General features: G+C 37.1%; 1 protein-coding gene across 11 annotated transcripts in view; it reads left to right on the top strand.

Moving 5' to 3' along the window:
- The window catches only part of CAB39L (calcium binding protein 39 like), a 135,552-nt gene that overhangs the window by 11,441 nt on the left and 97,980 nt on the right, over positions 1–26,131 (top strand). For 5 of the 11 annotated variants that reach the window (XM_053899705.1, XM_053899683.1, XM_053899689.1 and 2 more), the window contains one exon: positions 66–139. The gene's annotated coding sequence lies outside the window, so the exon portion shown is untranslated. Of the gene's footprint in view, positions 1–65; positions 140–23,156; positions 23,357–26,131 lie in introns of all 11 variants that reach the window. The other 6 variants (XM_053899687.1, XM_019447606.2, XM_053899702.1 and 3 more) reach the window with 3 other exon arrangements.

Below are 26,131 nucleotides of genomic sequence, written 5' to 3'. Positions count from 1 at the left end.
AAGAAAATATATTGGATTTGCTATAAAAGTTTAAAAGTTAATTTTGAAGCTTTTCTTTTTGTCAGAAGCTGTGTTGATCAGTGACTTTGGTGAAGACAGAAAGTTGAAACCGATTTGCAGATGATATACAACTTCTAAGGTAAGCTAATATAATGACTCAGTCAAGAGTATAAATGTTTGTCACATACTTGAAGATTACAGTAACACACTAAAATAAAACTATACAGGTAATATCCTAATTTAAATTTCACAAAGCAATTATAGAAATATTAAATAGATTTCCCCTTTTGGCAGTATGATAGACAAGAGTTCTTGAATTCGGCCCCCCCACCAAAGATGAAAAACACTAGATTTAATATTTAAAAAACCTTCATTATGAGTGGATGAACCTATAAGAAAATAAGGGAAACTTTTTGTGGCTTGAAACAGAAGAAGTACATCCTGTGAGGTAAGCAAGTGCTGAAGTCACTGAATACTCTGGGGATATGCATGGGTTTCTGTTGGTATAGAAAGTTGTGTATGGGGGCGCCTGGGTGGCTCAGTCGGTTAAGCGTCCGACTTCGGCTCAGGTCATGATCTCACGGTCCGTGGGTTCGAGCCCCGCGTCGGGCTCTGTGCTGACAGCTCAGAGCCTGGAGCCTGTTTCAGATTCTGTGTCTCCTTCTCTCTGTGACCCTCCCCTGTTCATGCTCTGTCTCTCTCTGTCTCAAAAATAAATAAACGTTAAAAAAAAAAAAAAAAAATTAAAAAAAAAAAGAAAAAAAGAAAGTTGTGTATGAAGAGGGATGGGGACAGGGAAAAATTCCTTGGGTTCTGCAGAGTGTAGGGGTTCTGATCAGACACCATCTTGGAGAGGCATAGAGCTCTGGGTGGAGTTAAAATCTCTCCTACTGGGGCACCTGGCCGGCTCAGTTGGTAGAGCATGCAACTCTTGATCTTAGGGTTGTGAGTTCAAGCCCCACGGTGGGTGTAGAGATTACTGAAATAAAATAAATAAACTTTGAAAAAATCAAATCAAATCTCTCCTACTACTTCCTGGTTACCCGCTCACATTCACTTGGATTTGAGGCCTTACTTTATACTATTTTCATGGTCCCTAAATACTTATTTTCACGGTCTCCCACAAATGGAGAATTTTAATTTGAAATGGACGTTGGTCTCTAACACTTTTCAGTACCTGACAGAAACAATGAAAAATCTTCCACAGAGGGAGTTATAAATGTTCTTGACAAACATTTGTTTGTCAGAGTATCATTATTAAAATTCTAACAAATAAGCTCTTACACATTTTTTTTTTTTAAGTTTATTTATTTTTGAGACAGAGAGAGACAGAGCATGAACGGGGGAGGGGCAGAGAGAGAGGGAGACACAGAATCGGAAGCAGGCTCCAGGCTCCAAGCCATCAGCCCAGAGCCCGACGCGGGGCTCGAACTCACGGACCACGAGATTGTGACCTGAGCTGAAGTCAGATGCCCAACTGACTGAGCCACCCAGGCGCCCCAGTCTTACACATTTTTTAAAATCACAAAACATGAAGGGAGAAAATCAAAATTCCATGAGCAAAGAGCAGAAACCACAAACAACCAAAACAAATCTACACAGATTTTTGCTATTAGGAATATCCAAGGGACACTTGGGTGACTCAGTCAGTTAAACATCTGACTCTTGACTTTCACTCAGGTCATGATTTCACAGTCATGAGAAACTGAACATGGAGCTGGCTTAAGATTCTGTCTTGGGCGCCTGGGTTGCTCTGTCGGTTAAGCATCCGACCTCGGCTCAGGTCATGATCTCACCATTCGTGAGTTTGAGCCCCATGTCAGGCTCTGTGCTGACAGCTCAGAGCCTGCAGCCTGCCTCAGATTCTGTGTCTCCCTCTCTCTCTGCTCCTGACCCACTCATTCTCTGTCTGTCTCTCAAAAAAAAATAAACATTTAAAAAATTTTTTAAAGATTCTTTCTACCCCTCTGCCTCTCTTGCGTGTGCGTGCTCCCTCAAAAAAGAAATACCCAATACATAAAATAAATATTTAATACTTAATACGTAAAGGAGGGATGCTAAAACATAAAGAGTAATAGAATTAAAAAAAAATTTTTTAGTGTTTATTTTTGAAGGAGAGAGAGACAGCATGAGTGGGGGAGGGACAGAGAGAGAGGGAGACACAGAATCCGAAGCAGGCTCTGGCACAGAGCCTGATGCGGGGCTCAAACTCACGAACTGTGAGATCATGACCTGGGCCAAAGTTGGACGCTTAACCGACTGAGCCACCCAGGTGCCCCAAAGAGTAATAGAATTTAAAAGTGACCAGGCATATTAAAATAAGAGACAATTAGAATATCTGAAATGAAGGGCACCTGGGTGGTTCAATTGGTTAGGCTCCTGACTCTTTAAAAAAATTTTTTTATGTTTATTTTTGAGACAGGGAGAGACAGAGCATGAGCAGAGGAGGGTAGAGAGGGAGAGAGACACACACACACACACACACACACACACACAGAATCCGAAGAAGGCTCCAGGCTCTGAGCTGTCAGCACAGAGCCTGACGTGGGATTGAACTCATAAGCTCTGAGATCATGACCTGAGCTGAAGTTGGACACCCAACCAACTGAGCCACCCAGGTGCCCCAGGTGCCTGATTCTTGTTTTCAGCTCAGGCCATGACTCACGGTTCGTGGGCTTATGCCCCACATTGGGCTCCGTGCTGACAGTGCAGAGCCTGCTTGGGATTCTCTGTCTCCCTCTGTCTCTCTGCCCCCTCCACTGCTTACTCTCAAAATAAATAAACTTAAAAGAATATCAGAAATGAACAGTATAATAACAGAATTTAAAGATTAAATGGTACGTTAAATTAGCATATGAGGCACAGTTAGAAAGAAACTGCATGGAAGACCATACACAGAGAAAAAAGTTATAGAAAATGAAAGATTGTAAGGTGATCTAATCAAAAGTTCCAGAAAGAAAACATGAAAGGTTACAAGGAACATTAAAAATACTCTTTTTATCCCTGTATTTATCAACAGAAACAGAATTAATTTGGGTAGGAAAAATTTGTCAAAATGATTTTTTTAATGAAATATCCAAGGCTCTCTTTCCCCTTAATTGAATCAAAGATGTTGCTATCTTAGAAATACCATTTGCATCTAATTTGCTAAGTAGCTGAGAAAGAAAGTACATTTTAAGATATAAGAGAAAATAGACACTGGGCCACCTGCTCCCCATAGGTCTAGGCTCCCAGAGCTGGGCCAGACCTTGTGGCCATGGGGCTTCTCTCTCCTTTCTCCCCAGCAGAGACCAGTGACTTGAGAGCACTTTCCAAAACTTCCCGTCTCTCAGTGTGAAATGGAACCTCTGACACTCAGGTGTGGCATCAACAAAGTCAAATATAGCAGCACCAGTCAGAAATAACAGGAATACCTCTGTACTCTTCTTAACACAGGAAAAGACAAAAGAAAGAGAGGAGATGTGTTCATAAGAACAGACCCATGTGCTATGAAGAAAGAAAAGTATGCCAGAGAAATGAGGGAAATGATTGGCATTTCAGTTATTTTTCCTCTCCTTTACTGGAGAACCTGATTGGCTTTCATTCATTCCTCAACTACAAAGAATTCTCACAAGTGTCTCAAAGAAGCTTCTAGAAACCCAGAGGAGTCCAAACCGTTAGATTTCTGCTAGCATTTGTTGCTAGAAATGCTAGCTGGTTTGTGGTACTAAGAGGATCATGAAAGAATATGATAGTTAACAGGGTGTGGAGCCAATGCAGACTAACATCAAGCAATTCTGTAAAGGAGGCAGCTATAACTAAGGGAATTATTGAGTGATAACTATTATAAATGGAAAATGAAAAAAAACTATTTGTTAGACAATAGCAGCACCATTCAGTCCTGCCAGTCACCCAGCAAAAACATTCAGCCCACTTAGCAGTTGTGTGATATCACAGGATAAATTCCATGTATTTGCTATGAAAAGAAAAAAGACAAAATATATCCAAAATATGAAGAGTTGTGAGGATATCATTTGATAAAAATGTACGATTAGCAATATTGAGCAGATATGAACCTAGAATTAATGAACAACAATGAAAATAAAAAAGTCTAAATAAAGAACTTTGTGGGAGGCAAAGAATTCCTTTTTGTTGTCAGAGGAATGGTTAGTAAAAATAACTTTTAAACCAATATTTATGTCAAAATTCTTGATGATTCTTGATTGTGGGTGTTAGCCAGAAATGAATTAAAACTATTCATAAACTCATTTATTCAGAAAACATCTTTTGTGGTGCACGTATCTTCACAAAATAAGCTCTTCTGGTGAGATGTTTTTAAGTATAAAAGATCAAAATTACAGTAATTTTGAAATCACAATTAACCAAATGTTGTTTCAAACGTAATGCTGTACCAAACCAAAGAGCGGATATTAGTAAAAATGCGGTAGGATTTGAACCCCGCTGATACCACTGACAAGTTGGCATCTAAGTCAAGCTTGCTATTTTATTTATTTATTTATTTATTTATTTATTTATTTATTTACTTATTTAGAGAGGATGCATACGAACGAGGAGCAGAGAGAGAGAATCCCACGGGGGGCAGAGAGCGAGAGAGAGACAGAGAGAGGGAGAGAGAGAGAGAGATAGAGGGAGAGAGAGGGAGGGAGGGAGGGAGGGAGAGAGCGAGCGAGCTAGCTAGCCAGAAGCCGGGCTCACTCGGGAAGGGGGGAGGGGGGGCTCGTGCTGTTACCGAAAGCGGGACTGGAGCTCACAGAGGTGGACTCCGACTCGTGCTCAGCCAATATGGGACTTGAACTCACCAACTGTGAGATCATGACCTGAGCCAAAGTCAGATGCTTAACAACTGAGTCTACCCAGGCGCCCTAAGTCAAGATTTTAACTTTCAGTTTCAATTTCCTTATCTGAATCTGCTATAGTAATTCACTTTATATTTCTTATCTTTAAAGTGGAGCTACTAGAATCATATTTCCTTTATGTTCTTTTCAAGGCTTTTATAGAGAACATATATATGAACGCTCTTTGATATTATAAAATGCTGTATAAATAATGATGAGTGTTAAATATTTAGAAGTTGTTTAAATTTGTATCCACTTAAAAACAACTTTGCAAATACTTTGAGGTAAGCCATTTAATTTCTGGAATTTAGGAATATAAACTCAAAAAGTATAGTTGTAATCACTAATTTATGTATCTTGATTGTGCTTTTTACTTAACTTTTGTGGCAGACTATTGACGGTCTATGCAAAAGTCATACCAAACCTCATATTTTCATGCCTTCTTCCCATGATTGAAGCTGCAAATGCCAGATGCTCATTTTTTTCTAGGTTCCTTTGCTCTTAGGGGTAGTCATTTTAGCCTTTTCAGACCAGTGATTTGTAGAAATTTTTTGGAAGATATCCTGAATGTATTTGTCCTCCTACATTTTTGATTCTGTATTGAAATGGAGAAACTGTCAATCTTTCGGTAGTTGGCATAAGAATGGCTTTTGTAGAAAACACTGGATTTGTTTGGAAGAAATGCCTTGATAATTCATTTGTGATGAATGTTGAGTCCACAAGGGGCTTGTCAACTGTCAGAAGATGATTGTTAAATTGCCTTAAGTGTGTCCTGTCAATTGGAAGTGACTGTTTTGTTGGTGTCTAGAATGAGTTATGTATATAGATTTGGAAGTAGACCCTGGGACAGAAATAATGAAAATAAAAATTTGAAGGGCACAGGGAAAATCCAGCAAGAAGGGAATAAGAACTCTGGAGAGATATTAGATGGGACTTTCTATATGAAATACTGTGTGTTATGTAACAGTGACTCTAACCCTGACCCCACAAATAAAAACTTCTGAAAATCAGGAAATCCTTGGTGTACCTGGATATGGGGCCAAAACATGTTTGACCAAGTGTGCGGTGAACAGCTAATATCTGGGTTTTCTCTGCCGTCGAGGGGATCTCTCTAAATGCCTCACTATTTATCTTCACTTTTTCCCTTACCACTGGCTTTTTTTCTCATTAGGGTATTTCAGTTTTACCTCTCTACAGGTTTCTTCCTGACAACAAATGTATGCACCTAAAAAACCAACAACCTTCCCTGCTCACCATTCCATCTCAAAACCTTATCCCTATATGTTTCCCTTTTTCTGTTCTTTTTTACATTTTATTTATTTTTATTTTTAATGTTTATTTTTGAGAGAGAGACAGAACCTAAGTGGGGGAGGGGCAGAGAGAGAGGGAGACACAGAATCCTAATCAGGCTTCAGGGTCCAAGCTGTCAGCATAGAGCCCTATGCAGGGCTCGAACTCAACGAAGCTTGATATCATGACTTGAACTAAAGTCAGAAGCTTAACTGACTGAGCCACCCAGGCACCCCCTCCCTATGTTTCCCTCTTAGCCATGTTTTTTTTTTTTTTCCTCCCTCTCTCTTTCCTAGCTCTCTTTCCCTTTTCCTTTTATTTCTTCTTTCATTCCAGTCTTCAGATTTTTGCTAAAACATTTCCCCTTGCTGGAAATATCTCCCCCCTCCTTTTTATTTTTTTTAAGTTTATTTCTTTATTTTGAGAGAGACAGAGAAAGTGTGAGCTGGGGAGGGGCAGAGGGAAGAAGAATCTCAAGCAGGCCCTGAGCTGACAATGGGGCTTGAACTCTCGAACTGAGATCATGACCTGAGCTGAAATCAAGAGTCACATGCTCAGTGGACTGAGGCACCCAGGCGCCTGCCTCCTTTCTATCTTACTATCCAAACCCTAGTAATTTTTCAAAGTGCCTCTAAATTCCCATTTCTTGCATTAACTCTTTACCTTTTCTCACTAGATATGATCTATATTTTATCCTATGATTCTTGGTCCCTTGATTATTTCCTCTTCCTTTTACATTTTCTTTAGTCTTTATATTTTGGTGCAATTATTTCATACAGATGACTATGTTTCGCCACCCCCTTCCCCCCAAATTGTAAGCTCCTTGAAGGCAGGTCCTTTGTCACAGACTTCTTTTGAATTCTTTAGAGAACTTGGTACTACAGTAGGCTTATAAAAATACCAATAACGAGTTGTTAAATTTAATCAAGTAGTGGAGGATTAGGCTATAATGTGTAGTTAGTTTGAAAACCAGTTGTGTGTCTAAGTCCTTAGACTTATTGATAACATTGTATTGAAAATGTGACAACTTTTGTTGTGTTTATCAGCTATGAAAAGCCAAGATCTTTATTTAAGAAAAAAAGTTTATTACTATTAGATGATCATTTTATAGCTTCTTTCAAAGGACAACTAGCACCATGAGTTTTTAATCCTAATTCATGCTTACATTATCCCTGAACAAATTTTTAAAAGATTATAAGGGGACACCTGGGTGGCTCAGTTGGTTAAGCATCCTACTCTTGATTTCAGCTCAGGTCCTGATCTCACAGTTGTAAGATCAAGCCCTGCATCAAGCCTGTTTAAGATTCTCTTGCTCTCCCTCTACCACTCATGTGTCACTTGTTCTCTCTCTCTCAAAAAAAAAAAAAAAATTATAAAATAGGGAAGGAAAAAAACGAAACAGCATCAACCTGACTGCATATGGAGAAATGGTTAAATAAATTGTGGTGCACGAATATTAAGAAGTGCCCTGTAGGGATGCCTGGATGGCTCAGCCCGTTGAACATCCAGCTTCAGCTCAGGTCATGATCTCACAGTTCATGAATTCAAGCCCCACATTGGGCTCTCTGCTGTCAGCACAGGGCCCACTTCGAATCTTCTGTCCCCTTCTCTCTCTGCCCCTCCCCTGCTTGTTCTTTCTCTCTTAAAATAAATAAATAAACCTAAAAAAAATACCATGTAGCTTCTTGAAAAGAATGAAGTCTTTTTACTAAATCTGACATGTAAAGAAACCAGGATCTACTATTAAGAAACAAAAATAACTTACAAAGCAGAATATATGGTATGATACCATTTTTTTAAAACTGTATATATACTTAAACAAACAGATTATGTCTGGGAAAAAAATCAAAGAACAGAACTAAACTGTTAACAGTGGTTAACTTTGTAGAGTGGAATTAGAGAAAAGGAAGACGAGATCTTCAAGCAGTAGAGAGGCATGTGAAATAAAAAGGTTTTTTTTCTACAGGGAGCATTTATTTTGAAATCGAAATGCAAAATGAAAGATACATTTTAAAAGAGTCAATAAAGCAAGAAAACTACACTAGTTTGTTTTGTAAAACAAGGTGCAATTTTGTGTTTGCATTTATTAACCATATTCTTCTTTTATAGTTATTAATAGATTGTAATAATTTTTCCTACTCTAAATCATGTTTTATAAGTCTTCAGTTATGGTAATGGAATCCAACTAGAATTACTGAACTAATTCTATAGATATTTTCCTGTTCAGGACATTACCTGAATATGTTTTACCACAAATGCTGTGTTTGTTTGCAATAAATGGCCATGTTTGAATCTGAAAATTAAATGTCTTGTTCAAGATTTTCTGTTACTTTACCCAGGCTACTTCTTTCTTTGTCTTTTCTGTGTTCTTTTTGGAGCCTGTTTTTCTTCTTGTGAGCACCAGCTCACAAATTGTACTTTTAAAGATTTGTAACAGTAATAATGTGATTTTCCAACATAACATTTTTGTGTAGTTCTGATTTCAGTAATTTGTAGAAAAGTGAGTTTGTAAAAGTTTGGAAAATTGGGAGATGATATACCTTATAAAAAGAGAATGTGTGTCAGTTCTCAATCGGATGGGAGTTGTTCTCTTATTATAAAGGTATATTGTGTTTTTAACTAATTCAAATAAGAACTTTTCACAGAAGTACCAACTATGGAAAAAAACAGATCAGCAAAGAAGGGCAGGAAGATATGAGAATTATTACCATTTAACTGGTTATAGCGCTAAGCCCATTTTTATTGCTTATGATGCTAGTTATCTATTGTATCTTAGGATTTCATCAATTCTTTCTTACCTCATCCTTTGTTATTCCCTAAATTGGGAAATTGGAAGAAAATCATAGCATGTATTTCACTTAGTGTGGTTATATTTTTTGGAAAGAAGAGGAATTGTAACTATTAAACTTAGAGTTTGGTGTACATGAATTATAACCTTTAGCTTTTATTCTTACTAGATATGTTTTTTTATAAGATCAATTTTTACTCTGCTCAAAAGCACATTCTATTATTCCACCTCATTCTCTTCAGATGAACTTGAGTCCTTTTCTGAGAAAATTAAAGCAAATGTGTGCTCCCTAACTTCATTCCTCTTTACCGTGACAGTTTCTTTATTGAAATGTTATCTTTCCTTCTTATTTTAGAAAAATATGTGTCATTCTTCTTGGATATTAAACTTTTCACTTATATTCTTGATCCTTTCTTTCATTGTGAGCTCAAGAATTTCATCCCATTGATTATCCCCCTCCTCTCCTGCATCTTCCTCATATCTGTCCCACTCAATCTACTGAGAATTCAAAGTAAGAAAAAAAAAAAAAAGGCAAACGAAACCCCCTTTCTTTAGCCCTTCAAGTTCTCCTTCCATTCTTCACCAAACACCTGGAAACAGTATTATGTGCTTGTGCCTTCAATCCTTAACCTCATATATTCCTGATTTTGTCCTTGACTGTTGTGTGTCAGGCACTATTAAGACTTCTGCCTCTCATCCAGTCTTCTAGGCAGGGTAGTTGGGCCATGCTACCTGGATCAGATGACCAGTTTCCCTGGAGGAGTGTCCTCTGCCTGCTTTATGCTGCAGTATGCTATGGTGGTCCCAGCCTGGCTTTGATGTCTCTATCAGCCTATGTCTTTAGGATTTTAGGGGAATATGAATGCTCTATAGCATCGTACTGTTGAATGCTTCACATTTTTGAAGTTCTCTTCTTTTTTTTATTATATGTTTATTTTTCATAGTGATTTTAACTTATAAAAGAAAAATATTCACTGTTAAATTTTATATGTTTTATTTTTTATATTTGAGAGAGAGAGAGAGAGAGAGAGAGAGAGAGAGAGAGACAAAGACAAAGCATGAGTAGGGGAAGGGCAGAGAGAGACAGAGGCAAAATCTGAAGTATGTTCCAGGCTCCAATCTGTTAGCACAGAGCCCTACACGGGGCTTGAACTCACAAGCAGCGAGATCATGACCTGAGCCAAAGTCGGACGTTTAACCGACTAAGCCACCCAGGTGCCCCCAAGTATGCACTGTTTTAAAAAGCAAGTTTTAAAAAGCAAGTTCAAGGCTTCCAGTCCAGAAAAGATGATATAAAATCCATTTCTCCATATTAAGTACAGCTATACCCCTGGAAATAACATAAGAGGCAAATAAGAATTATGACAGACCAAAAAAATTTTTTTTGAAATTTAATGAGGGAAACAGTATGATTAGAAACCCTGGGGCTGGAAGAACAGTATAGTGGCAGGATGGCTTATGACCATCCCGCCCCACCTCCACTTAACAGAAAAAGATATTTTATACCCCACATTGTACTTTTTGTATCTTTACATGTAGGTGCTTCCTAAAGTTTTTTGTTTTTTGTTTTAAGTAGGCTTTGCACCCAGCGCAGAGCCCAGTGTGGGGCTTGAACCCTGAGATCAAGACCTGAGCAGATATCCAGAGTCGGATGCTTAACCAGCAGGGCCACCCAGGCGCCCCAGTGTTCTCTAAGGTTTTGTTTTTGTTTTTGGCTCTTTTTTTCATGTACTCCATTGGCAGAATGAGTGACTCTCAGGTGTATTGCTCTGGTTCTGTTTTCTCTCCCAAGTTCTAGTTTTGTATGTTCAAGTGCCCACAGGCATATATCCAGAAGTCTTGCTGGCACTTCAAACTTTTACATATCAAGCATTGGTTATTTTGTAAAAAAAATTTTCCTCCTGTGATCCTTATTGCTTTTGAGATATTACCAGCCTATTCTTTCAGGTAGAAAACAAGGAAACTCATTGTTATCTTGAGTGTTTTCTTAATTACAATTTGACATTTATTCAGTTGCCAAGCCTATTTCCTCTGATACTCACAATAGTCCTCTCATTCCCCTACTGAGTTAATTTCATCACCTACTGTTTCTCTTCTCTGCCCTTTTGGTTCTTATACACCCACCAAATTCATAATCGTGACATAGAGTTTTGATCACATTATGGTTGCCTTTTGCCCAGAAATTAACAGTTGAACTCATTACCCTACTCTTAAAGGCTCTCCATAATTTGGCTCAAACTTGTTTCTCCATTTTATTACTATCATTCACATAGCATTTGCTTCTGATAAACTAACTTCTTTGTTATTTACATTTTGCACTTCCTAAACCAAATCATACCCATCATTCAAGACTGAGTTCCAGGCTTACCGTCTCTGCGAAACATTCTCTGATTCCTCAAGATACACATATTTTTTTGTTCTTCTGAATTTTTATGGTATTTCATTGGTCTTTTCCTTTGTGATTCATAACTTTTTGCCTTACACTGTATTTTTGGTACATGTCTTATATCCCCAATTAGAATATAAATTCCTTATTCCAACCTGTATACCCATAGAGCAGATTGCCTTCAGATGGCTGGATGAATGAATCCTGTACATTTTTTTAGTTTATTTATTCATTTAGACAATAAAGCATTATTATAGAGCATCTCCTTGATAATTTACTATTATTTTCAAATTCACACTTCCAGAACGTTTGAGCTTGTTTGTAACTTTTTACTGACATCATTTGGCTAATAGTCCCATTTCCCTTGCCCCCACTTCAAGTCTACCTTTTCGTTAGGGCAATCTGATATGAGGTAGACATTTTTTGCGTTGTTCCTTTAGCTCTGTTGTGGTAGAGCAAATGGTAGTGGCTTCTGGAAGTTTTTCTAGTTGATTTGAGGGTTAAGTCTAAGAAAAAAAAATATTCTTTAAACTCATTCCATTTTACTAGTTTTCTAGTTTACTAATTTGTCTCTAGTTATTTACTTATGTGTGCATAATCCTCTGAGATGGAGTGTTCCTACTTAAATATATAGAACAAAGCTTAATTCACTTGGGCACAAGGCAAGCAAATGATGAAGCTAGGCTGAAATCCAGGGTTTCTGTATTATCCCTATCCCATGCTTTTCTAAAATGTTGCATCCAGAATTCTTTTGGAGTTTTTTTGTTCTGGATAGTATATAAGGCAATTTAAAAAGTCCTTAAACACATAGTTACTGGCTTATTGGCATGTGGGTATGTGTATCTCTGGAGCACCCAGTATAGCCCTTTGTTTAATTGTTTTAATTGTTTAGTAAAGGAAGTTGATTACACACTGCTTGTGAATCTTCCAGTGGATCTGCATCATTCCAGAGTAGTGACAGGGCAATAAGTGGACTGATATACTTTTAATATGTGCTAGAGTTTGTTTTTTATTTTATGAGTGGAGAAATGTCTAACATTTAGCTCTTAACTGATTGCTAGGCCCATGTGCATATTATTTTACTTGATCCTCACAGCCAGTCCTGGCACCGTATTATCATCTCTGATTTAAAGTTATGTTACTTATATACAGTCAGTTTCCATTCAAATCTAGGTCTGCCTAATGCCAGAGACTACAGCCTATGAAACTAGCCGCTTGATAGCTGAAGAATATTCAGAACAGCTTATCACATACAGGCCTTCAGAGGCTATATATCTGTGTCTGTTTATTGCTAAATATGTTTAGCTGTACATTATACTATCTTAGCGTTAGGGAAGCAAAGCAATCAGTCATTCCTTGGACTGGCATAGGAGATCTTAATGCTGGGGCTGAATATTGTAGCTGCCACTGCAGCTCGGAACCAGCAGGGGGCCAGAGTAGTGCTGGAAAGAGAAAAACCCTGACTTTTCTCAGTTTGAAAGTCTGCCCTGGTGTTTTGGAAATACAGCCAATAGGAGTAAGAATGTCGCCTAATTTTTGTTATTCACCTTCCTCCCTCCTGAAACACACACACAAAAAAAGGAGATGGGAAGCAGAATAGAGTAAGAGAAAAACCAGAATAATTGAGCTTTGTTATCTTGTTCAAGTTAGTTATGAGACCTTTTAAAGATTTCCAGATTTGGCCAAGGATTAGCAATTAGTGGACAGCTGGAAATATGGTTTTTTTTTTAATTCTTTATTTTTGAAGTATGGTTGACATACAGGATTATATTAGTTTCAAGTGCACAACAGGAAATGTGTTTTTAATTCTGTCAGTTAAATTTTATTTCTGTGCAACTTGGATACCTCTAAATTATTTCTCCTATAACATTTCTTCTATATTCTGCTTTTATGAAAGCAATTTGAATATCTTTAAGCAACTTCCAAGGTCTCAGTGTTAATAATGTTTGAAATGGAAATTATGAGAAGGAAGAACTAGAGAAATCTATGTTTCTTGGGTAGAACCTATGGTTCTCAAGGTAGAATCTTGGTTCTTGGGTAGAATCTATGGTTCTCAAGACTTTATTGGCTTTTAAGGCTAATGGCTATCAAAAAATAAATTAAATGTTATTTCTGGGTTGCCTAAGATGTATATAGCTGTGATATTCTGGATTTACACTGTGGTCTTTAGGAATAGAGAAAAACAAACAAAAACGTGAATGAGAAGTAAAGAAGTGAGAATAAGAGAGAGGTAAATGCCACTAAAAAAGCCAAAGATCTGTAGTTACTCAAATTAGCAAAATTGCAATAATAGGTCTACAATATGTTTAGCCTACTCGAACACATACGTATGTATACATACATATATTTTATAATGGTAAATGTAATAGTCATTTCTGCTATACCACTTGTTTTGAAACAGATATGTTCCAACATGATTGATTGATATATTAGGGAACAGTGTGAGCATAATACACTTTCTTTGTTTACTTTTGGGTAGTTTCATTTCGGAGAAGCACTATGGGAATGCACAAACCACCTTGCTGAACCAAGCCACATAGAAATACACAAAATGTATACATGCACACACTTCAATTTTTTTAATGTTTATTTTTGAGAGAGAGAGATAGAACACAAGCAGGGGAGAGGCAGACAGAGAGGGAGACACAGAATCCGAAGCAGGCTCCAGGCTCTGAGCTGTCAGCACAGAGCCCAATATGGGGCTTGAACTCACAAACCGTGATACCATGACTTGATCCGAAGTCAGACACGTAACCAACGGAGTCACCCAGGTGCCCCAACATGCACACACTTCAAATACCAACCAGCAATCTCAGTGTACCACATATTATGAGTCATATCCATGTACATTTGGTATTAAAACTTTCCAACTGATTTCAGATAACCCTATTACCACTATTTCAAAATAACTCACAAACTACAACTCTTTAACACCTACCTTCGTAAGCAAATGCCAGGTCTTTTTCAAAGTAAAGTGCCATATTTATTATTTATGTTTATGTTATTATTATTTATGTACTTTTAAACCATTTGGCATGTAAGACCATGCTGTTTTTATTAGGTTCCTACCTTTTCTTAAAAAAAAAATTGTCTGTGATGAAGTTTTTGAATATTGAGTTCCAACCCCACTGTACCTTGCTATTTGCCTCTTCAGTGTGATCACAGCCCTAAGCTAAATGAGTATGGGCAAAAGCAGGGAGGCAGAAAGTGTGAGAAACATATGAAAGAACCTAGGAGAAGATATGGTTAGAAAATATGAAAGATATGATGAGAAAGAAAAGATGTGTTCAGAACATAGGAGAAGCCTGAGGACCCAAGCATCTCTTCGCCCTTGGGCAAAGCTAACAGTCAACCCCAGAATACAACGTGATCTGTTGGGATGCATCCTGGGTGTAAGGGGGCAGGTTTACCCTCATTGGTTTGGAAGAAGCAGTGTAACCTGGGGGCTGGAGTAATGGACAGAGCGGTGAAGCCAGTAGAGACAAAAATCAGAGCAGCAAGTTCAGATTCAGGGATTTCTGACTTTGATTAGTAGAAAACACAAAGCCAAAGAGAATCTAAGAGAGTTGTATTGTCAAAGATATTTAAGTCTAAGAAGTAAAGGCTTGTGATTTCCCATCCCCTGGAAACTCCCAGACTACTGAATGTGATTCCGAAACAAGTGGACTGCTTCAGCAGGAAACCTCCCAGTCAGGAGCCATCCACAGTGACCTTCTCAGTGTGATTTTGGGGAATGGCTGGTAGGGGAGATCTCCCAGAGGTTAGAGACTAGAATCAGGGGCAAACAATTTGGTAACTATGGAACTCATTTCCTTTCCCAGACAGGGAAGCTTGCTCTTCCTGTCCAACAAAATATCATGTATATTATGGACTGATTTTTTTTATCTCCCTTCTTTCATGTAGGAGTATTTATTGCTGGTGTCCTTTTTTTTTTTTTTTTTTTTTTTTTTTTACTTTGCCATGGTTATTATTAGATGTCTTGGTGTGGGGATGAGCCATAGGATGATAGACCATAAGGAGCCGCTTCAAACTTGATTGAGCATATAATCAACAGATATTGGAGCTGGAGGCAGTAAACAAGTTTGAGTAAGAGTGAGTGCACTGTTCGTCACGTGTGGAAACCTTGCCTAATGTTAGGCGGGGCCATTATTGAAAGTATAGGTGTAGGAAAAGGGTAGGTGTGGATGCTGGGCAACCAGTTGGAACTTCTTTATGGAATGGTTTTATGTACCGCATAAATGTAACTGAGTGAATCCAGCTACATATGCTTTGAAGTTCAATCTTACTGTAGATAATCTCACCCGACATTTCACTTGACTCTTGACTTGAAGTTGCTCTTTCATAGTGAGCCTCATAATTCACCTTTTCCTACCTCACAGGCCTGTCAATCTCTTTGCACTAATGCTAACACACTCAGCAGCCAAGCTGGTTAATAAGTGGGCCCTGTTCTTACGCATGCGGTTATTAACAATTGGTTACCTGAACTAGCAGGACCAAAATCATTTTTCACGTTTGATATGGCTATTGAAAGAGAGGATCAGGACCAGAGACCTCTTCTTTTGAGATTGTGGGGGCCAAGGCCTTGTAATCTGTTCTACCAGATAGGGAGAGCCCAACTATGAATGAAGGCCACACACAAAAAAAAGCAATGCAAAAAGAGAGAGAAAGAGCTCTGGTGACCTTATTTAAGCTTTGGCAGAAGTTAGCTTTAATCCAGGGTCTCTCACCCTTGGTACTGTTGACATTTTGGGCTGGATAACTCTTTGTTGGGGGAGAGGATATTCTCTGATTTTAGGATGTTCAATAGCTTCTCTAGCCTCTCCCCACTAGATGCTTCCCCAGTTGAGAACCACTGCTCTAATCCTAGGCTTGTGGCTACATGATCCTTAATTTCCCTTTTTGCTGAACTTATTTGCATTGGGTCTGTCACTTGCAGTCCAATTGTTTTAGTTAACTTTCTCCTCCAGTTTTTATATGTAAAAAAAAATAAATGTACTCATTAAACATAAACAACCCTGAAACCAATAAGGTAAAATTAACAATAATTTAATTCAATAAATAGCACTAAATTGCCAATAAAACAATCATAAAAATATGTATTTGTGTGTTTTGTATTTTACATGCTAGAGTCTTGATTTTTTTTTAACATGACATCAGTTTTTGTGACAATTATTGTTACTGCTGACAGTAAACACTTTTTTTTTAAATGTTTGTTTATTTTTGAGAGAGAGAGAGAGACAGAGCATGATCGGGGAGGGGCCGAGAGAGAGGGAGACACAGAATCCGAAGCAGGCTCCAGTCTCCGAGCTGTCAGCACAGAGCCCGATGCAAGGCTCGAACCCACAAATCGCGAGATCATGACCTGAGCTGAAGTCAGACACTCAACCAACTGAGCCACTCAGGCACCCTGACAGTAAACACTTTTTTAACCACCAGTGTGTTATTTTGATGAACTAATCAATTTAATATTGTGCCTTTAAAAATTCTGTAACTAGTTATAAGACTTATGGCTAGTGAAGTAGATATGTATCAAAGATGGAATCTAAGTCTTACAATACTCAATAATGTGAATGTGACTACTAAGGTAGAGGAGGTATTGGAATTCTGCCAATAGTTACACTACCACATACAGTAATAACTTTTCCCACCATGTTTTTGTATTTGAATTACTGTAGAATCATTGCTTATTTTGTGAACCATGATGTCATTTGACCATAACTTGATCTATATGTATCATTTGCATTTTTAACTTTTCCTCTCTGCTATTCTCAATAGCTGATACAACTCCATGGCACTACATTATTTATAGGTTGTTAAAGTCTCTATCTAATAATAAACAATTAAAATCTCATTCTATGGAATTTTTTTCAATTGTGAATTAACAATGTAAAATAGAAGTTTTGATTTTGTATCAGGTAAACTAATCCAACATTTTGACATTGGAACTCTCTAATATAATGGTAGTTGTATATGCTTAAAAGTACATTACAAGTTAAATTAGAAGTTAACTTGAGGGACACCTGGGTGGCTCAGTTGGTTAAGCATCTAACTCTTGATTTCAGCTCAGGTCATCATCTCACAGTTCTTGAGATTGAGCCCTGCATCAGGCTCTGCACTGTCAGTGTAGAGCCTGCTTGGGATTCTCTCTCCCTCTCTCTCTCTCTTCCTCCCCAGCTTGCTCTCTCTCTCTCTCTGTCTCTCTCAATAAGTAAACATAAGAAATTAAAAAGAAGCTAACTGAGAAAAATTGATTTTTTATTTTTTTAAGTTTATTTATTTTGGGGGAGAGAGAGGGAAAGAGAGAGAGAAAAGAATGAGCAGGGGAGGAGGGGCAGAGAGCGAGGGAGAGAGAGAATCTCAAGTAGGATCCATGTGGAGTCCAACACTGAACTCAAACTCACACACCACTGTGAGATCATGACCTGAGCTGAAAACAAGTGTTGGACGCTTAACCTATTGAGCCACCCAGGTGCTCCTGCAAAGAATTATTTAAACTTCACTTATTAGTTTTATTGTTAGAAATTTGATAATGTTATTTTGAATCTATGTTAGGTATATTGAAAGATAACCACATCATTATGTTAATGTGTTTTGAACTAAGATTTTTATGTAAGAGAAGACAAATATAAAATTTAAAAAGTAGAGTTGAAACTCTGTAATGTTAGATATAAACTAATGACATTTTTTTAAACATATTTCCTAACTTTGATCACTGAAGGATCTAGAAGCAGTGACATCCCGGTAGCAATGAGTATGCCTGGTACCCAAACTTCGTTAAAAACACTGGAGCTCCCTGGAGAAATGGCTCATTCCAGATCTGTGACAGAGTAAATACAAAGTGAGGCTGGGACATTCTGGTGAACTAGAAAGCAATAAAAATTTGAGGAGTAATGGAATTGTATCAAAAGTATGCAGGAAGTATCTTGAAGTGGCTTCCACTGGACATATTTGGGGAAATTTGCACACTTATTATAAACACCTCTTCTATATCATTGCATATCCCCTAGGTTTCACTGGTCTCAGTTCAGCTCTGTGCAAACTCTAGTGTAGGTGGAACCATACATAGCTCTATATCCTGCTGTTCTGCAAGCCCCTGGCTTTTTGCCGTGTCCACAGGGAAGACTCACACATATGCACCCTGGAGGTACAGAGGAGTTAAACTCAAGTGTATGGCAGTTAATGCTCTTTTGGGAAAGCCTTTCTTTAACCGATGGAAAATGAAGCCAGTGAATAAATTGTATTCTTTCTCTTTTCTCCTCATACCTTAGCGGTGGTCCTGAAATGTGCTTATATGGCTCTTAAGAGGTTCAGTCTGACAAATTAAATAGGTGGCCTGCTTGATAATGCATATTGTCATAATTGGCTCTTCCTCCTTTATTTTATTCCTCTTGTCCCTCACTCCTGCTTATTGTGATTGGGTTACTTTTAAAACTAATATTACATAAGGCTTTTTCTTCAGACTCTTCTTTTTTGGGAAACCAAGCTAGAAAGATGGCATCAAAAAAACTAATGCATGTAACTTATTGAAGCACTGAATATATAAAGATTTATGAACGATTTTGAATGATACTCAAAAGAAGAGAAAGACTTACCTCACCAAAAACAATCTTTTATTTGCAACCATTGGAAGTGAATGTTACCAGCTTTTTACTCTCAGAATTGGTAATTAAAGGAAGAGAATTAAGCCATTATCATTCTTTTTCAATTAGAAATATAGTTGAGGAGAAGCTCTTTCCTACAAAACAGTGCCAGCCAATATAGCAGAAAGAAGAATAGAATTTTTTAAATGACCAGTTTTCAACCCCTGATGAAATGATTGATTTAGGTTAGGATCATCAGTGAAGACAAATTCTTGCAGAAAGTGTTAGTGGAGAACTGTATATTACTGCATGCATGTTACAAATGATCACTCTATACCTTGTTAGCTAGTTAAAAAGGACAGAAAGTCTTTTCAACAAATAAATTTGCTATTATTACCTTAACTCATAGTAGCACCTTAATTATTACTTAAGATTTTAAAGCCGTATTGTATTTTCCTGGTTTTTTGCATGCCTAGTAATTTTTGACTGGGTGCCAGACATTATAAATTGTATGCTGTGTGCTACATGTCTAAAAATTCCCTTAAATATTTTGACTCTACCCTAGGATGCAGTTAATTTATTTGGAAAGAATTTTAACCTTTCAGAATTTACCTACTTGTAAGCTCTATAAGGAAGCACCAGAACAACTTTTAACCTAGGGCAAATTTGGTCTCACTGCCAAGGCAGTATCCTTCAGAATATTCAACCCAACTTTCCATATATTATGAGATTTCTTCATTCTGGCTGTTGGGAACAGAAACTATTTCCAGCCCTGTGTGAATACTGGGAATTCTTCAGCCTGATTCTTTCCATTGGTTCATCTCTTGGCCTTGGAGAGTTTTCTCACTGACGTGCTAATCAGTTCTCAGATGAAGATCTGAAGAGAATCCTCTGCAGATCTCTGGGACGGTCTTTGCAACTCTCTCCTCTCTGGTATTCTGCCCTGTGATTTTAGGCACATTGGCCTTTTTGAATTCGCAACCCTTGTCTCTTTAACTCAGGGAGACTGCCATGCTCTGTTTGGGTTCCCCTTCCTGTTCTGCTGCCTGGGGCTATTACCTTGTTTGTTTCCCTTCTCTCAGGGATTACTGGGCTGAGCTGCCTTGTGTCCAGTGTCTAAAAACCATTGGTTTATATATTTTGCCCAGTTTTTAAGTTATGTAAGACAAGAGTAAATTCAGTCCCTGTTACTTCATCATATCCTGAAACAAAAGTCACTCTAATTGTACTTTTTAATTATTCTGTTCAAATAATTTTTAGAAGACTGTACTTTTAAGAAAAAGTTTTAAACATTTATTTTTGAGAGAGAGAGAGAGACAGAGTGCTATCAGGAGAGGGACAGAGAGAGAGGGAGACACAGAATCTGAAGCAGGCTCCAGGCTCTGAGCTATCAGCATGGAGCCTGATGCAGGGTTCAAACTCATGAACCGCGAGATCATGATCTGAGTCCAAGTCAGGCACTTAACCTATTGAGTCACCCAAACACCCTAGAAGAATGTACTTAAAATTTTTTTCAAGTATTAATAGGATTAGTTAAAGAATATTTGCTTATCTGTTAAAATTTTTTTAAATAACTTACTTTTATCATCTTGTTTTCAGAGAATGAAGTTGTACCATTTTTCCTTTGGAAATTTATTGCCTTTTTTTGGTGACTTAATATATGGCCACTTTTTGTGATTTCTTTGTGTGCATTTTAAAAAATGGTGTTTGGTAGGAATCAAATGTAAACACATATATAATCATATGTAGTCAGTCTTACTATATACTTTAAATACCTTGTCTTTATTTTGTGCCTTAGAATCATAGATTGATATAATGTCTCTCAGTGCTAAAATGACTTAAAAAAATTTTACCTCGTAGTTATTCTAAGCACCATCCTTACAAATTCTGAATATCTTCAGGTATACCAGAACTTTTTGAGTATAATCTTGGACTCAGGAAGATACAAGGCACTTAATACCCTTTAGTGATAATATCCATTTAACACTTTATTTATTTTTATTTTTTAGACAGAGAGTGCAAGTGGGGGGGAGAGAGAGAGAATCTTAAGCAGGTACTGTGCTCAGCATGGAGGCTGACACAGGGCTCGATCCCAAGACCCTGGGATCATGACCTCAACTGAAATTAAGAGTTGGATGCTCAAATGACTGAGCCACGCAGGCACCCCTCCATTTAACATTTTTTAAAAGTAGGGAATAAAACTCTGTTTTACAAAACTACAAATTAAAGGAATAATTGACAGACTAATTTCTAGTCATCTTTGATGCCTATTTCTTAGGTGTTAAGAATCAAATTACATTATAATATATTTAAGTTTAAAAGTCTACTTTAAATGAACCACCTTAAGAAATACATATTTTAGAATACAAATATATGTATATTAGGGTATATTTATTAAACATATGATATATAGATTAAGAAATAAAGCCAAGCTTTATTTGCTTTTTTCTTAAGGGTAATAAACAATTTAATCTATTTATAGATTTAAAAAAAATTTTAATAATTTTTAAAAAATGTTTATTTATTTATTTTTGGCAGGGGGAGGGGTAGAGAGATGGGGAGAGCAAGAATCCCAAGCATGCTCCACACTCTCAGTGCAGAGACTGCCACGGGGCTTAATCCGAAGAACCGTGAGATCATGACCTGAGCTGAAATCGAGTTGGATGCTTAAGTGACTGAGGCACCCAACTGTCCCTGTAGATTTTTGCTTTGCAGTTTATGTAAGCTCATATTCTTAGGGATGCTTTAGTTCTGCAGAGACTAAGATTAAAATACAGTAGGTCTACTGACTGTTGTCAGTTCTGTAATTGAGAGGTCTGTCATCAGAAGAGGAGCTCTAGGGGTACCTGGGTGTCTCAGTCGGTTGAGCGTTCAACCCGACTTCAGCTCAGGTCATGATTTCATGGTTTGTGAGTTTGAGCCCCGTGTGAGGCTCTGAGTTCTCAGCACAACCTGTTTCTGATTCTGTGTCTCCCTCTCTCTCTGCCCCACCCTCCCGCACCAAAATAAATAAACATTAAAAATAAAATAAAAATAAAATAAAAAAAGAAGAGGAGCCCGAGAATTTTGATTGGAAATATAAACTGGGAGACAGAACCTGAAAGTCTTTGGGACTGAGGAACTAGAAGAGAAAACTCCAAAGCAGGCCCTGACTGGCATTCTCTCAAGGCCAGCATGTATTCCAAGCTGAGTACATTGCCTCTTTAATTCCAAAGAATCCTACAAATGTTGTCTAAGCCTGTCACCAGCCATTCCACTCAGTTTTCTACTTAATTCTTCATTCTCAATTTTTGCAGAGAGATGCATAATTTTAAGGTATTTTACCTTATAAATCTACATGTGTAATAATGAAAAAGTGGTATTATAATAGTCGTTAGCCTTATAAATTCTCATTGAAGAGATATTAATCATCCTGAGCAGTGTTTGTGTATGTATATGTGGAGGGACGGGGGCTTCTAAACAAAGTAATTGTATTTGGTTTACACATAAGTAGTATAAGCTGTTCTACTTAATATTTTCAGGGTCTGTATGTTTCTGTGTTCTTTGTAATTTTCCCTTTTGTAACTACAAATGTTGTTTCTAAGTTTCAAAATATGCCATATTTTAAAATACAGTAAACTTCCACAAAATTACACTTAAAATTAAATTATGAATACTCTAATTCTAAAATCTTCCTTGCTTTTTAAAATCTGAAGATTAAATTCATAATACTTGAGTATTTCCTTGCTACATTTTTATTATGATTAGGAATCAGCATCTTCCCCGAGAAGCTAACATATTAACAGATGAATCTGTTATTATCACTGTCAACACACCTTTATTAGAAACATTTTTAAACAGCATTGTCAGGCCAGTTTAATCTGTGGACAGAACCCCATACATGAACGACTATAGGACTTTAAAGGGAAAAGATGGGATGAGAAAAATATTTTGTTTATCCCTAGACTGTTTTGGGAGGAGGGAGCAAGATTTAAATTTGCCTCAGCTTTAATTGCTTTACACACATTCTTGTGACGCACAGTTGGGAGGGAGGAAGAAAAAGAGGGAGCTGTTACTGTGTGGTATGTATCTAAAAGAGTGCATTTGAAAGGGAGAGGAGAAAGCAGAAGCAAGCTGGTCTGACCAGAAACAGAACTGCCTGTGACAGATTAAGAGACAAGCGAGGCTTGGAATCTGAGAGCAAGCAAAGAGAGTGGAAATTTACAGCTGCCCTGTGTGAGTGTTCAAGTGATCATTTTCTGCTAACGTTTTCCGGTGGTAACTGTTACTCTTCAAAGAGAGAGAGAGAAAGTCAAGACGGGATTGTGGAAACTCTTTTCTCTGCAACGCTTTGGTAATAGGAGGCACCCTCTATTAAATGGAAGATAGAGCTACTTCATGTAAAGTGCTTTGAGCCCAAGAGAGAGCTGTCTTCAGCACCTCACCATGTGTCTACTTTTTGTTGCTTAGACAAGCCTGGACATTTCTGTAACATTTGGTGAGTATCAGCCAGGTTACCTATACTAGTTCATAGAAATGGAATTAATATGGTAAACTTTAGTTTTAGTAAAGGTTTTACAGTTATTGCTTATACATTCATTTTAAATTGTGTTGTTACCTTGTTTCTTTGTGCATGATGAACTGCTGTTACTAGGAGAGGTTTAAAAAAACAGCAACTACAAAACAATACTTCTCTGTTGCCTAAGGCACTTGAACCATTACCAACTATTCTGTGTCCGTGGAATATCTTATTTTGGAAATGGGTTTTTATTTACAGAGGGTTACCAAAAATAAAATAGTGGCAGTATACCACTTTTCATGTTTCTTTTTCAACTGCATAAAAATTCAGGAGTTACCTCTTTCTGTGTATTGTCACTAAATTTAAAATTATCAATGTGATGTTTGGTATCTTCAATTATTATAAATTACACCCTTCTCTCATAATCCAAGTGGAAGTGTTAATGATACCATTATTTACAAGGACATACAATTTAAATATTGAATGCTTCTGTTAGATCCAATAAGTGACACATGATTTTTTTCCCCAAATTCTGTAATGAATGTAAAAATTAGACAACGTACATATCAAATTTACCATTTGATACAAAATGGATGCACATGGATTTCAAATTAAGGATTAAAACAGTTATTTTCTTATAGCTGATACCAAGCTCTCACATAATATTTTTGTTCTGCTGAAGAACTGTTATAGCCAGATGCATATATGTATACAAGCAATACAGCAGAAAAAAGAAAAATAAACTCATAAAATATGTATTCACATTCCAAGAAAAACTTTAATTGTACAACCTTAACATAGGAGATTGTATACTCATTTTTTATATGTCTTTTTAAAGGCATCAGTGGAAGACACATAATCATTCTTCTGTGGGAGGAAGGAAATATACATTGTTAGCTGCTAAAGTGAGTCATTGCATAGAGGTGCACCATTCTAGGCAAAGTTTCTAATTTCCTCTCTGCCAGCATCAAAAAATATGTCCTTAGTGATTCAAGTGAGTCCTTTAAGGCAGAACAACTTAGCTGAAATGAAAACTTCAATAGAGTGTCAGTAAACATATCAAAAGGGTTTATACCCTAGACATAATATATAAAGTGGTACATTTCCTCTATGTGTGCAGAAGCCTGTAGAACAGGTTTTGTTTTGTGGTTTCTTCTTTTCTTTTTCTTTCTTTCTTTCTTTCTTTCTTTCTTTCTTTCTTTCTTTCTTTCTTTCTTTCTTTTTTTTTTAATGCCTTTGACCTATGTATAAGAAGAAACTCAGCTGATCTTTGGAAACATTTTCTGGACCAGTATCTTGCACTTAAAGTCAAAAGTAAATAAAATAAAGATAATATCACAAACCAACTTTTCTTCTTTACTGAAGTTCCCATACTCGGTCCTTCTTAGACCAGTGGAAGGTTTGCATACAGCTTCACAATTGTCAGAATAATTTTTTATTTTAAGCTAGTAAGTCATTGGTATTACCTTGGTGGTGGCACCATTTCTTAAGCCCATAGGAATGTAAATATAACAATAAAGATTAAGTCATTCTCAGTTTACAAATATTTTGTACTTCAGAAGTTTATTGTGAATGGGTTGTTGGGAATTTGGGACCCATCTTCCCTGGAAAATAATTCAATAAATGATTGACTTTTATTATAACCTGAGGACATATTACAGTCACAGTATAGAAAAACCATTGCCACCCTGAAAAATACCAGAAAAGCAAGTCTAGTAATGAAACTAAATGTAAAAACAATTCTATTGAATAAGACATTATTTTTATTTATCTTAGATATTAATGCTTGAAGAAAAGCAAATTTAATGAGATGAATGGGTTTTGGGAAAGATGCTTATAAATAGGATTTCTAGGTACTTTTGAGAGCTTCCATGGTTGATTGCATTCCCTTTATGAGACCTTATCCCATGTTAAGATTAGTGATTTTTGTTTCCCTTGCCATAGGCATATTTCTAGCCATTGCTTTTATCCTTATCACCCATTTCTAGAGTCTAGCTCAGTGGCACATAAGCAGATACCTAATAAATAGTTACTGGATGAGGCCTAAACTTTTTCTTTGGTTCACAGAAATGGAACTGACGAATTTTTCCAAGATACCCAAAAAAGGAAAGGGGTTTAGGGGCACATGGTTTTCATTATGAGAAAGATATGGCCTGATAAGAATCATTGAATTGTGAGACACAAAGCAATATTAGTACAGAATAGGCCTAACTATTCTGAGAAAAAGGGAAGACCTTGGTATAACTTAGTGGCAGCCCTGAATGAGTAGGGATGGTGATGGGGGAGGCAGTTTACAAGCTTGGTATCTTGAGTACATGGGACATTCTAAGGTAAGGTGTCACCTTTATGTATTTGCATAAGTGTACCAGGACTCATGAAGAAATGTGGCCTATTAGGAAAACTCAAATTAGGTCTATCTAAATTAAGTTTAGTGACACTGGTCCTAAGAGTTTCTCTAAAGTGCTGTAGTACGAAATTTAAAAGCTGGCAATGTAATAAACACATATAATGAAATAAACAACACGGTGAATGCAGATTGCACTTAGATGATTTTCAGTGGCAGAACAACTTTTCCATTTGATCAAGAAATACTTTCTTTGTTCTATTTGAAAAACTATAAACCTTGTCTTAATAATAACAATATGTAACCAAAACTTGATGATTGTTATGTATAATATGTGTGTGCTTACAGGAAAGACTAAAAAAAAGTCAATTTTGAGTTTCCCTTGATAATTCTGTTGTAAAGAGTAACCA

The sequence above is a fragment of the Panthera pardus genome, unplaced genomic scaffold (assembly GCF_024362965.1).
Source record: "Panthera pardus isolate Hobbes unplaced genomic scaffold, ASM2436296v1 HiC_scaffold_1, whole genome shotgun sequence".
Lineage (NCBI taxonomy): Eukaryota > Metazoa > Chordata > Mammalia > Carnivora > Felidae > Panthera > Panthera pardus.
This window is presented reverse-complemented; position numbering and strand designations above follow the sequence as displayed.